This window comes from Pongo abelii, chromosome X (genome assembly GCF_028885655.2).
Source record: "Pongo abelii isolate AG06213 chromosome X, NHGRI_mPonAbe1-v2.0_pri, whole genome shotgun sequence".
NCBI lineage: Eukaryota > Metazoa > Chordata > Mammalia > Primates > Hominidae > Pongo > Pongo abelii.
The window spans coordinates 101,783,024-101,797,623 of record NC_072008.2 but is presented as its reverse complement, the minus strand read 5'-3'; positions in this window follow the sequence as shown (position 1 = coordinate 101,797,623).

Genomic DNA, 14,600 nt, shown 5'->3' with positions numbered 1-14,600 from the left:
TTCATTTCATTAAAGGTTTCAAATTTATTGGTATGGTACTATTCAGAATATGTTATTATTTAATTCTCTATTTTCTCCGCAGATATATTTCATTTTTGGTTTCTAATATTGTTTATATATGACCTGTGTCTTTCTTAATTAGTCTTGCTAAACACTTTTATCAGTTTTGGTTTTCTTTTTTATTTCTCTACATTATTTTTTTCTATTCAATTAAATGCTTCTGTGACTTTTTTTTACCTTTCTGTAATTTTCTTTTTTCTTTTCTTATCTTCTTCTTCTTCTTTTTTTTTTTTTTTTGACAGAATCTTGCTCTGTTGCCCAGGCTGGAAGGCAGTGGCATGATCTCAGTTCATTGCAACCTTTGCCTCACAGGTTCAACAATTCTGATTCCTCAGCCTGCTAAGTAGCTGGGAATACAGGTGCGCACCACCATGCCCAGCTAATTTTTGTATTTTTAGTAGAGACGGGGTTTAGCCATGTTGGCCAGGCTGGTCTTGTACTCCTGGCCTCAAGTTATCTTATTGCCTCAGCCTCCCAAAGTGCTGGGATTACAGGTGTGAGCCGCCGCACCTGGCCCCCTTTCTGTAATTTTCTATAGGGTTATTCCCTTATTTTTATAGCTTATTTTTTAAACATCATTATTGATTTTAATACATGCAGTTACTGCTATAAATATGCCCTAAATACCCTTTTAGCTGCATCCCACAAGTTTTGACAAATAGTTCTTCCATTAGTAAGTTCTAAATATTTTATATTTCTCACTTTATAATGACTAGAACAATTTTATTCACATTATTCCTTCATGGCCTTGACTCCTGGAAACCAATGTTGGATTTCAGACTTGAAATCTTGAAGTCCTATGCCTAAAGCTTTGCTCACTTCATTGCATTCCAGTTCTGTTTCTGGTGCATAAATATGTTCTATTTGATGCTAGCTATGTTTTTCTGATTTTGTCTTATTTTTCTATCGATACCATATTTTCATGAATCCACTGCACCATCATTACTGGAAGACCCTTTTATTCACTTTAGCTTTACAGATTGCTTGCGTATCTCATTCTTTATTAGGATGAGCAATTAAAAAACAGGGAATCAGTGTCTATACTTAAGACTGTACAGCATGCTGATTAAAAGAGAGGGGAGTACTGAGCCAATTATATAGATAGTTGTTGTAAACATGACAAATGTAAGAATGGATGTGGAGGATGAAAAAGAAACAATCCTTTACTTTGTCAATGTGGTTAGGAGTTCCATGTCCCCAGTTCCCAACTGAATGTAATTTAAATCAATTCAGACTGAGGTAAAACTTCATCTCTTTACAAGAGGTGACTCTGTGCAGTCTCTTAGACATTACAGCAATCGCCTGTGGAGAGACTGTTCTAATCTACAAATAAGGACACACTCGTGCAACTGCAGTTCAAAAGTAGATATAGATGAAGTATGACTGCAACGTAGGCTTCCATTTTTCCCTTGTTTATTTGCTTTATTCCCTTTGAAAAAATAGGGGACTTGCTTATTTTAAAATGCCCTTTCCTTTAGAATGACCTGCTGAGTATTTGTAGAACAAACTTGGCACAGTGTTTTGGAAATACACAGTAAATTTTCTGGGAGGAAATTGAATCACTAGTAAAAGAAATGAATTCTGTGATCAAAAATTGGTCCTCTTTATGTTTATGGCCTCATTCCCATATCTTTCTCCTTCCTCATTTCTCCCTTTCTTCACCCTTTAATTTGTTGTCCTTGTTGCTTAGTGACTGTGGTTGGGTTAGAGGAGATAGAAATAAACAAAAATTTTGTTGGCAAGAGCTTCTCATTTTAAAAAAGCAGCATGTTTGGCAGGCAGAAGATTGGAACTTTTGGCCTTGATGAAAAATTATATGTCATGCTTTCAAAAATAATAAGAAAAAAGTTGGAATGTTTGGCATTACAGAGAACAAGCCATATTTAACTAGTTTTGAAACAGAAAGTATTCGATAAAGATAAAACCTTTTTATTTATTCTATACTTCTTTTTTATTCTCAACATGATGTTCTGTGATTATGATAGTTAATTTTATGTCTCAGTTGGACTGGGCCATGGAGTGCTTAGATATATTGTCAAACGTCATTTTGTGTGTCTGCGAAGGTATTTTTGGATAAGATTAAAATTTGAATAGATAGACCAATTAAAACAGATTGTCCTCTCTAATGTGACCAGGCTTCATCCAATCATTTGAGGGCCTGAATACAACAAAAAGGCTGACCCGCATGCATACACACACACACACACATACACACACACACACTCACACACCACTCCTGTTGGTTCTGTATCTCTGGAGAACTCTAACAGAGTTGTTTATTGAAAATATAATTTAATGTTAAAAAACTTGAAATAAAGTTTTTGAAATCTGTTGTAAAATAAATGAAAAGTCCAGGGACAAAATACATTCGAAAAGATTTATTCTAGGATATAAGCTGAGAGAAAATTCTCAAGGATCAAAATAAAGTACATATTCTAGGAAGAAGCAATTTCTCCATCTAATTTTTGAGCAGTATCTTTCTGACATTATCCAAGTAATTTAGAGAATCAACTATCACTAAATCAACAAAACATCAGGGATTCTTACTCTTATTTTCACCAGAATGCAAAGTGTTTTAATGTAATACCTGTAACTTGGATACTTAATGAAATATCTTTATTTCCCTTCAAGACAATACTTTTCTTTCTTTTTTTTTCTTTCCAATGTTTATTTTAGGTTCGGGGTACATGTGCAGGTTTGCTATATGGGTAAATTGCCTGTCACAGTGGTTTGATGTATGTTATTTCATCACCTAGGTAGTGAGCATACTACCCGATAGGTAGTTTTTTGATCCTCACCCTCCTCTCACCCTCCGTCTTCAGGTAGGCCCGGGTGTCTATTGTTCCCTTCTTTGTGTCCATGTGTGTTCAGTGTTTACCTCCTACTTATAAGTGAGAGCAGGTTGTATTTGGTTTTCTGTTACTGCATTAATTTGCTTAGGACTATGGCCTCTGGCTCCATCCACATTGCTGCAAAGGATATGATTTCATTATTTTCTATGGCTGTGTAGTATTCTATGGCATATATGTACCACATTTTCTTTATTCAGTCCACCGCTGATGGGCATCTGAGTTGAATTCATGTCTTTGCTGTTATGAATAGTGCTGTGATGAACACACGTTTGCATGTGTCTTTATGGTAGAATGATTTATATTCCTGTAATGGGATTGCTGAGTGGGATGATAGTTCTAAGTTCTTTAAGAAATCATCAAACTGCTTTCCATGGTAGCTGAACTAATATGCCTTCCCACCAGCAGTGTACAAGTGTTCTCTTTTATTTGCAACCTTGCCAGCATCTGTGATTTTTTGATGTTTTAGTAATAGCCATTCTGACTGGTGGGAGATGGTATTGCACTGAAGTTTTGATTTGCACTTCTTTAATGATTAGTGATGTTGAACATTTTTTCACATGCTTGTTATCCACATGTATCTCTTCTTTCGATAAGTGTCTGTTCCTGTCACTTGCTCATTTTTTTTTACCCTTGACTGAGCCTCAAGTTCCCCATATATGTGGAGTTGTTTTTTTGTTTTTGCTTGTTGATTTAAGTTTCTTGTAGATTCTAGATAGTAGACCTTTGTGGGATGCATAGCTTGCAAATATTTTCTCCCATTTTGTAGGTTGTCTGTTCACTCTCTTGATGGTTTTTTTTTTTTTTTTTGCCGTGCAGAAGCTCTTTAGTTTAATTAGGTCCTACTTGTCAATTTTTATTTTTGTTGTAATTGCTTTTAGTCTTGGTCATGAAATCATTGCCAGGGCCTATGTCCAGAATGGTATTTCCTAGGTTATCTTCTCGAGTTTTTATAGTCTTACGTTTTACTTTAAGTCTTAATCTATCTTGAGTTGATTTTTGAATGTGATGAAAGGAAGGGGTCCAGTTTCAATGTTCTGCATATGGGTAGCTGGTTATCCCAGCACCATTTATTGAATAGGGAGTCCTTTCACCATCATTTGTTTTCATCAACTTTGTTGAAGATGACATGGTAGTAAGTGTGCAGTTTTATTTCATCAAATTGGTCAGATTGGCCATTTTAACAATATTGATTCTTCCTATTCATGAGCATCAAATGTTAGTAGGTGTGCAGCTTTATTTCTGAGTTCTCTATTCTTTTGCACTGGTCTATGTGTCTGTTTTTGTACCAGTACCATACTGTTTTGGTTACTGTGGCCTTGTAGCATAGCTTGAAGTTGGGTATGTGATACCTGCAGCTTTGTTCTTTTAGCTTTGGGTAGCTTTGGCTATGCAGTCTCTTTTTTGATTCCATATAATTTTACAATAATTTTTTTCTAATTCTGTGAAAAATGTTGTTGATAGTTTAATAGGAATAGCATTGAATCTGTAAATTGCTTTGGGCAGTATGGCCATATTAAAAATATTGATTCTTCCTATTCATGAGCACTGAATGTTATTTTGTTTGTATCATCTCTGGTTTTTTTCAGCAGTATTTTGTAAATTTTGTAACGATCTTTTACCTTCCTTGTGAGCTGTATTTCTCAGTATTTTATTCTTTTTGTGACTATTGTGAATATGGTAGCATTCCTGATTTAGCTCTCAGCTTGGGTGTTATAGCTGTATAGAAATGCTGCTGATTTTTGTACATCAGTTTTGTATCCTGAAGGATACAAAGAAGGAAAAAGAGGAAGTCAAACGATTTATCTTCCTGTGAAGAGAGACATTTTAAGTCTCCTAAAAAAAAAAGAAGTTCCTTCTTATTGTTGGACTTACCTTATAGATCATTACACTAATTTATACACCTTGTAGTAGTTTATGCGGGCATTCATTCAGCCCTTGTCAATATTGAGTGCAGTAAGTTAAAAAATTGTTGACGAATTTGATGAATGTAAAATAATTTCTTGTTTTAATTTGCCTGTTATTGGTTTCTAGAAATTATGAATCTGTTAGTCTATGTTTACTGGTCTTTATATATATTCTGTGAATTGATTTTTTAAATAACATTATTGAAATATAATTTACATGCCATAAAATTAACATGTTTAAAGAGTACAATTCAATGGCTTGTTGATATATCTATCACATTATTATCTTAAAAATTAAGCTGAAGTACATGTAACATAAAATTTACCATTTTAACTATTTTAAGTGCTAAATTAAAATACATTAATTACATTCATATGTTACACCACCAGCACCACTATAATATCCAGCATCTGTTTGCAAATGTTTTTCATCACCCAAATGGAAACTCTGAACATTAAGCAATAATATTCCATTCTCCCCCACCTTACTTCCCCACAGCCACTAGTAACCTCTAATCTATTTTCTGTCTTTGTGGATTTTCCTATCTTAAGTACGTCATATATTTGGAATCATACAATATTTGTTCTTTTTTTGTATTGCTTATATCACTTAGCATAACATTTTCAAGGTTCGTTCACGTTATAGCATGTATCAGAATTTCATTCATTTTTAAGGCTGAATAATATTCCATCGTATGTACATACCACACTTTCCTTATGCATTCAACTGTTGATGGACATTTGTTTGTTTCCACCTTTTGGGTATTGTGAGTAATCCTAAATCCCTGCTTTCAGAACTTTGGGTATATACCTTAGAGTAGAATTGCTGGATTACATGGTAATTCTATGCTTAGCTTTTTGAGGTACCAAAATCTTTTTTACAGCTGCTACATCATTTACATTCCCACCAGCAATAAATGAGTGTTCAAATTTCTCCTCATCCTCACCAACACTTGTTTTTTTTCTGTTTTTTGGTAATAGCCATCCTAATGGTTATGAAGTCGTATCTGATTGTGGTTTTGATTTCTCATTTCCCTAATAACTAACAATGTTGAGTATCTTTTTATGTGCTTATTGGCCATTTGTGTACCTTCCTTGGAGAAATGTCTATTCAAATGTTTTGCCCATTTATGAATTGGGTTGTTCATTTTTGTTGTTGTTGTTGAGTTGTAGGAGTTTTTATAAAGCATGTATTTTGGATATTAATATTTTTAGGATATGTGATTGTTTTAGTTGTTTCTCCCATTCTGAGTGTTGTCTTTTCATTTTCTTTACAGTGTCTTTTGATTAATAAAAGGCTTTAATTTTGATAAAGTCCCATTTATTTATTTTTTTCTTTTATTGCATGTGCTTTTGATGTCATGTCCAAGAAATCTTTGCCAGATCCAGTGTCATGAAAATGTTCCCTAAGTTTTCTTCTAAAGATTTTATAGTTGTAGCTCTTAAAATTGAATTTCTGGTCCATTTTGAGTTAATATTTGTATATGATGTAAAATAAGGGTTTAACTTCATTCTTTCACATGCGAATATACAATCTTCCCAGTACTATTTTGTGAAAAGACTGTACTTTCTCTATTGAGTGATCTTGGCACCTTTGTTGAAGATCAATATTTGAGTTTATTTTTGAGTTCTCTATTCTAGTCCATCGGTCTGTATGTCTTATAACAGTACCACACTATTTTGATTATGGCAGCTTTGGAGTAAGTTTTAAAATATGGAACTGAGAGTCTTTCCAACTTGTTGTTTTTCAGGATACTTTTGGCTATTTAGGGTCCCCTGAAATTCTACATGAATTTTAGTATTGGTTTTTCTATTTCTTCAAAAAAGTGTTGTTGAGATTTTAATAGGAATTATGTTGACTCTGTGGATCACTTTGGGTAGTACCATCATCTCAATATTACATCTTCTAATCCATCAACATGAGTTGTCTTTCTATTTATTTAGATCTTCTTTAAGTACTTCCAGTAATATTTTGTAGTTTTTAGTGAACTATTCTACCTCCTTGGTTAAATTAATTTCTAAATATTTTATTCCTTTTGATTTTATCTTAAATTATATTTAAAATTTATTTTTCCAGATTGTTCACTGTTAGTGTAAGAAATGCAGCTGATATTTGCATTTTTATTTTGTATTTTGTAATTTTGCTGATTTTGTTTCTGGGCTCTGAAAGATATTTTGGTGTGGAATTTTTAGGGTTTTCTACATATAAGATCATGTTATCTGCAAATAGAGATTATTTTACTTTTTCTTTTTCATTATGGATGTCTTTTAATTTTTTTTCTTGCCTAAATTCTAGCTAGAACTTCTTGTACTATGTTGAATAGAAGTGGCAAAAGTGGGCAACTTTTTCTTGTTCCTGATATTAGAGGAAAATCTTTCAGTCTTTCACCATTTAGTATGAAGATAGCGGTGGGTTTTTCATATAGTCTTTAATTGTGTTAAGGAAGTTTCCTTCTATTCCTAGTTTTTTGAGTATTTTATTGTGAATATGTGTTGGATTTTGTCAAGTGCTTTTTCTGCATCAGTTGAGATAGTTATGCAGTTCTTTTCTTTCATTCTCTTAATGTTGTATTATAAAGTATTTTCCTGTTTTCTGTTTGCTGTTTAATTTTGTTGCTATTAATGTACTTTTTTCTTTTTTTTTAAAGATGGGGTCTTGCTTTGTTGCCCAGGATGGAATGCAGTGGCCTAATCACAGCTTCCTGCAGTGTCAAACTCCTGGGCTCAAGTGATCCTCATATGCCAGTCTTCCAAGAAGCTGGGACTACAGGCATACACCACCACATCTGGTGAATTTGTATTTTATTTTTTTTAGAGATGGGATCTCACTATGTTTCCCAGGCTAGTCTTGAACTTCTGGCAGCAAGTGACCTCCTGTCTTAGTCTCCTGAGTAGCTGAGATTATAGGCCTGAGCCACCACATCCAAATTAATGTACATTTTGTTTATGTTTTAAAATCTATTTTTTTGGTTTGAAAATTAGAAAGTCCTTCCCCTTTTCAAGATCAATTATATAACTACCTATGTTTCTTTTCTTCTAAATGTTATAGTTTCAATTTTGTATTTCATTTTTTAAACCATGTGGAATTATTTTGATGTAAGTATCCAACTTGATATCTTTACACACTGTAAGAAAAAGTTCCCAGCATTTTTTGTTTATAACTGTCACTTTACATATTGGTTTTGAATAACAACTTTTATCATAAACTTGGTTGATATTTTAGTGTCTTATTCTGGCCTATCATGCTGTTTTAATGATATTCTTGCCAATTTTTTCACCTATCTAAATATGTTTTAAAGCTATACATGTGGTAGACTGGTGTATTTCAAATCTTTAGTCTCTCCCCAATAATAAGATTTTTTATTCACATCTTTTGCCATGAACTTTGCAGTGCCCTCTTCCCACTTAAATCTAGGCTGGCCATGTGACTTGCTTTGGCCAACATGATTTTACAAAATGTTGTGCAAACAGAGATTTGAAAAGTGCTTCCAGAGTTGGGCTTACTCTCTTTCAGTTCAGCAATTGCCATAAGGAAAACATGCTTAGGGTACTCTACTAGACCCAGGAGGAGGATGAAAGACATACAGAGAAGAGCTATCTTAGCCAAGCCACCCCAGCTAGGCTGAGCCTAGGTTATCTGACTCTTAGTCAACCCACAAATGTTTAAGAAATCCCAGTCAATATTCACAAAGTAAAATAGCCTAGACTAGTCTAGATTAGATAAACACTAACTGACTCACAGAAATGTGAGCTAAATAAATGCCACTGAGATTTTTATGGTTGCTTACTATTCAGGAATAACTAACCAGTACAATAACACATTTTAATATATGGTAGGATGTCAACTCGTTTTGTATATTTACATTTGCAAAAGTATTTTGTAGCTATTCTTGGCCATTAATTCTGATTTGCTTAATTATGTAATTATTTGTGTATATTTCTTATCTTTTTCACCTTGATGCAGTCTAACAATAAAAGATCTTTGAAAGCAGACACTAATTTATTCATCTTTAGTAGTATCTGTCACAATATGTAGCTCAGGGCTTTTTTGCTCTTAGTGATACTCAATACCTAGTCACTGTTTAATTAAATTGAGTAACTTCAAAACAAATTCTGGTAGCACAGTCAGAATCCCACCATTCTCATTTACTTCATTACCTATAATGAAATTTACAATGTCTGGTGTTATATAGCTGTAGCCTTTTTTTTGATAGGTTTTATTTTATTCTGTAATCTCTTATCTATTGTAGCAATGATTATTGTAATTTATATCAAATAGCAGATGATACCTTGGGTTCTGATAGTATTCATAATATAGGAGCCACATAATCAGTTTTTATATGTCTTTGTTTTTCAATTTTACTTTAGCTTACTCTCTTTCCAGCTTACTCTGAAATCTTCCTTAATTTTCTTATTTTTATTACAAGAAAAGGAAGTAGTATTTGAATATATATGAAGCTGTTTGAAGCAGTTGGGCAACACTGATTCTCCCAATTAAGTAGTGTTTGCAGATTTTTCTGGGGGGATTTTGTGACCTTATGTGTAACACTTTTGAATAATTGCAAAGTAGATTCATTATACATAACTTAAGAATTTGAAGTCAAAATTGCCTGGCTTTTGATTTTGCTTTTAAAAAAGGAGGGGGGAAGAATATCAGGACCTAGTGAATATATCACCAACATAATACTGATTAATTTTCTTGAGTAGGAATGTATTTTTTTATTTTACTATCAGGATTTGCTGGAATCATCTTCCCATCAATATTTATCCCACTGGAGATCTTATTAATGGTACTTTATCTTTTGGCTGCACCTTTTACTCTTTCCATCTGTTTGTGGAGCATTTTAATAGCCCCTACAGATCTCCATTACAACTAAATGTTTTCTGAGGCAGCCTATGATAGATGGGTCTGCTATTGTGTTTAATTATTTCCATTAAATATTATACTAAAACTGAATTATGATGAAATTAAGTAAAAGAATAATATATTACGTTGGTTTTCACTTAGAAAACCTCACTAATTTATGTTTGCATTTAATAAAACTAACCTCTTGGCCCGGCATGTTGGCTCACGCCTATAATCCCAGCACTTTGGGAGGCCGAGCTGGGCAGATCATGAGGTCAAGAGATCGAGACCATTCTGGCCAACATGGTGAAACATCATCTCTACTAAAAATACAAAAACTAGCTGGGTGTGGTGGCGTGAACCTGTAGTCCCAGCTACTTGGGAGGCTGAGGCAGGAGAATCGCTTGAACCCGGGAGGCAGAGGTTGCAGTGAGCCGAGATTGCGCCACTGCACTCCAGCCTGGCAACAGAGCAAGACTCTGTCTCAAAATAAAATAAAATAAAAACAACAAAATACCCCAAAAAACTAACCTCTTAAATCGTTTGTCCAAAGTTTAAGGAACATATGTTTCCCCAAAAGAAATGGAGTTAGAAAAGGGTAAGTAAATTGTTAAAGTGATGACAGAACTTTGAGACATTCTAGTCTTGTGCTTTAGGGTGTGTGAGAAGCATATATAACCTCCCTAATTTTCATTCAGTCAAGCTTTTCTCATGACCTCGTGCAGGTCATATGACCTCGTTCAACTCACATATCTATGAGCATCTGCTTTTTAAAGTTTTCATTTTCCAAACTGATTATCTTACTCTATACATGGTAAAAGGAGGTAGCTACACTACTTTAATAATAATTCCCCTGAGATATTTATGGTACAATTATCATAAAAGTATATATTAAGATAGAGTCAATATGCTACTCTTTTGTCTCTTGAGCCATATAAATAGCTGCTTCCGTGTAATGGATATAAGTGTACTCTCCACATTACCTCCATCTGACTGGTGTATGTGGTGAAACAATGGTGTCTGTATCACAGTATCTATCATATAAATAAGCACTCAATAGATGCTTATTATGTTGAATTTTCATTTACAGAAAAATAATTCTCTCATCAGACAATTATCTGACTGATTAACATATGAGCATTGACAATAATATTTTCAGAATTGATACTAAAATTATCTCAAATAAAAAGCATATATCTACTATTTGTTATTCATATAAAGTGGTCTACTGAAGAAAAGACATCTCTAGGTAGAAAAGATCTTACAATGTTTCCACCTTGAGCTGAAAAGATAATCTGTGAAGGCAGTCATGAACAAGTAAATTCAGCAATGAAGCAATTATTCAAATAGTTGAAGGAAAATTCTGTTGCTAAGGCACCTACACATTTTGACCATGGCATTGATTTGAAAGATAACATGATTCTCATTTGTTTTTCTCCAAAATGGCTGCCATACTGACAGCACAAACAATTGCAATTTTCCTTGTCTCCTTTAACCTGCCCACATGCCTACCCATACCCTCCAACTGTTAACACTTTTTTTCTCTTTCTGTCCTTAATTCAGAATAATATTCCCTACCTACTTTTAAGATTTACTATAAAAGGGTAAATAATCTGACATGCAGGCCAGGTTCTGATGTTCTGATGGAAATGAATGGGTCAGAGTCAAGAGCATGCCAAGAAGAGACACTATTAAAAAACCTAGAACCAGGGAATGCAGAAGTAGGGTTATAATCCGAAAGAAAAGGTAACAAGTCAAATCGAGGGACAAAATAAGCAATGTTAACCATGTATGTCAAAACAGAGAGAAACTTTATTTAATGAGCACTTTCTCCATGTCCCCATACCCTTAGGCTTTTGTCTCCTTTTATGAATATTGAGGATGAGTGACCCCACACCTGAGTTGATAGTTCAATAAAAAACAGAAGTGGTACTCTATAAGAGTCTACAACGGTATGTTGGATGTCTGGCATCAGATGACAATTCTGGAGACTTGGAGGCTAGTACAGAGACCAATAGAGTACAAAAATTATCTAATCTAATTTTTGCTTATTAAGCTGCCTGGTACCTCTTCTTACTTAGTCTAACAAATTGTATAGGAAGAGTGTGCCATATAGAAGTTTTTCAATGGTGGAGAAACTTTAGGTTGTTTTTCTATATTCGGACAGCTAATCTGTGTAAAACTTGGTAATTTATAAAGAAAAGAGGTTTAATTTGCTCATGGTTTTACAGGCTGTATAGGAAGCATGACCACTTCTGGAGAGGCCTCAGGAAACTTTCAACCATGGCAGAAGGTGAAGGGGAAGCAGGCACATCTTACATAGCTGGAACAGGAGGAAGAGAGAGAGGGGGAGGAGTGCTACACACTTTTAAACAAGTAGATCTCTTGAGAACTCTCTCGTTATCATGAGAACAGCACCAAGTAGGATGGTGTTAAACCATTAGAAACCACCTCATGACCCAATCATCTACCATCAGGCTCCCCTTCCAACACTGGGGATTATAATTTGACATGATATTTGGGTGAGGACACAAATCCAAGCCATATCAGACTGCATATGGGGTTCTCCATGATGACATGATTAAAACCCAACTTTGTGAAAAATTACTTTCAACTGGTCATGAAGACAATGCTGCTGAGAGATCCTCATCAGAGTGAATGCATTAGCCACACAGGAACAATGTTGTACAGGTTTCCTGGAAAAGTGCTCTAAAAATAGAAGACAGCATATTCTGAGAATGATATTGTTGCATTCAGTGTAATCTTCAGAAAAATAAAAGACATGAGGGAAAAGAAGGAACAAAAGGAAAAATTAATAATGAGAAGACCACTTTTTATATTATTGCCTGTGATAAAGATGATTCCTGCTTTAGTTTATTCATTTAGGTGTAAAATTTTTGAGATGTTATCTTTCTACTTTCAACAAGTGGATCTTAGTTTTCTTTTCCTTGCACATGGGCTTATCCAGTGTAGAGACATATCTATGTGATAGTAAATTATGTGCATAAAAAGTTAAAATTCTGGCCCATTTAGCCATAGTGTTTGGTCCATGAAACACCACATTTATCTATCTGACAGTACCAGGGAAATGCTTCACTGCCTTCCACACCCTTTTCATCCTGACCTTCTAGGCTACTTGCACATTGGAGTACCAGTTGCCCATATTGATATCACTTCAACTGCCCACCTTAGCAAAAAAGCAAGTGAACGAGGCTCTTTGTTATAACTCTTGAGGTCCCTCTGTTTAGTCTGTGCCTCTTCAAAACTCTCTACAAGTCACTTGGGGCACCGAGGAAAGTAAATTACCTTCATTACGTTATCTCTAGATCCAGCTGGGTCAGGATTTGGCTAATTTAAATGAATGAGAACATTTGAGAAAGACGAATATGTGGACAAGGATGGAGCAAAAACTAGGCGGATTCACCTGGTAGGAGAACGACCATTTGTAGGTCATGTAGACAGACAGAGTTAGACCATCCAGGGTTTTAATCTGGGATCTACATGTTACTAGTTGCATAACCTTGATCAATGACTTAACCTCTTTGAGTACCATCTGTGTAAAATGAGGACACTATTATGTAATTCACAGGATGCTGTAACAAAGAAATGAGAAACATGGTACATAGTGAGCATTAAAAGGACACCTTAGCTTATCTTAGAACACAGAATCTGTATGGCATGAAAGATGCTGGTGCAGGTAAGCAGTTATCTTCATGGTTATTGGGTACTTTGACAGGCTGAATTGAATAAGTCGTGGGAGTGAGGAGGCCTTGACAGTAGAAGAAACAGCCCAAGCAAAGGTATAATGATATAATGAAAAGGAGTCACTTGAACCAGGAAAAAAAATAGAGTTACAAATAATTTCTGTTTCATGCAGGCAAATCACGAGAAAAAGAAAGAGGCTCTTTTAAAATCAGTTTTTAGACATTACTTTTTATGTTTACCATTTCTATTGCCAGAAGCCTGATTAAGTTGGAAGTACAATCAGTTTTCTCAGGAAATAGTGTGGGTGTTAATTAGAGTGGTGTGAAGCTAGTGGGTCTCATGTTTCAGTGAGGTCAATGGAAACTTTAGTTACTGCAACTTTGAGAGCATTCCTCAAACCATGAAGTTAGCAAATTTTTGCACATATCTTAAATAAGGAAGCTTATTGGCTACAGAGGCAGCTATTAACAGGATTACTGTTAACAGCACTTTCAGAAGTGGGGGAGGAGTCAGGGAATAGAAACACTTAAAGTCTACCTCTGCTTACCCCAAAGGATGAGGAGAAGGAATATATGACATATTTTACTGTTTGAATGTACCTGTGCAGTCTTAGTCTAGTCTTTTATTACAGGTTGAGCATCTCTAATCCAACAATCCAAAATCCAAAATGTTCCATATCCAACCGTTTTTGAATACCAACATGATGTCACAAGTGGAAAATTCCACACCTGACCTCGTGTGATGGGTACACAAAATTAATTAAAATATTGTGTAGAATTACCTTCAGTCTATGTGTACAGGGTGAATATAAAACATAAGTAAATTTTGTGTTTAGACTTGGGCCCCATCCCCAAGGTATCTCATTACGTATATACGAATATCCCCAAATTTGAAAAGAATCTGAAATCTGAAACACTTCTGGTCCCAAGAATTTTGGATAAGAGATACTATATCTGTACAACCTAAGATGCATATTTAATGTTTTAAAGGCCCTCTGGAATGTATTGCTGTCCATGAGCATAGATAGAGGAAACTTAAAATGATGTACTTTACAATAACACAATTATACTCCCCAAGAGCTCCCTGCTGGTGCTTGCAATAATCATTAATCACTCTTCTGATGTGGAAATTTGATGGTACCCTTAAAGATGCTAATAGCTCTGGGAGGGATAATGTATTAAGTAATGAAGTGTTATTAATCCTTAAGTGAGAATTAATTGATCAGATCTTTTC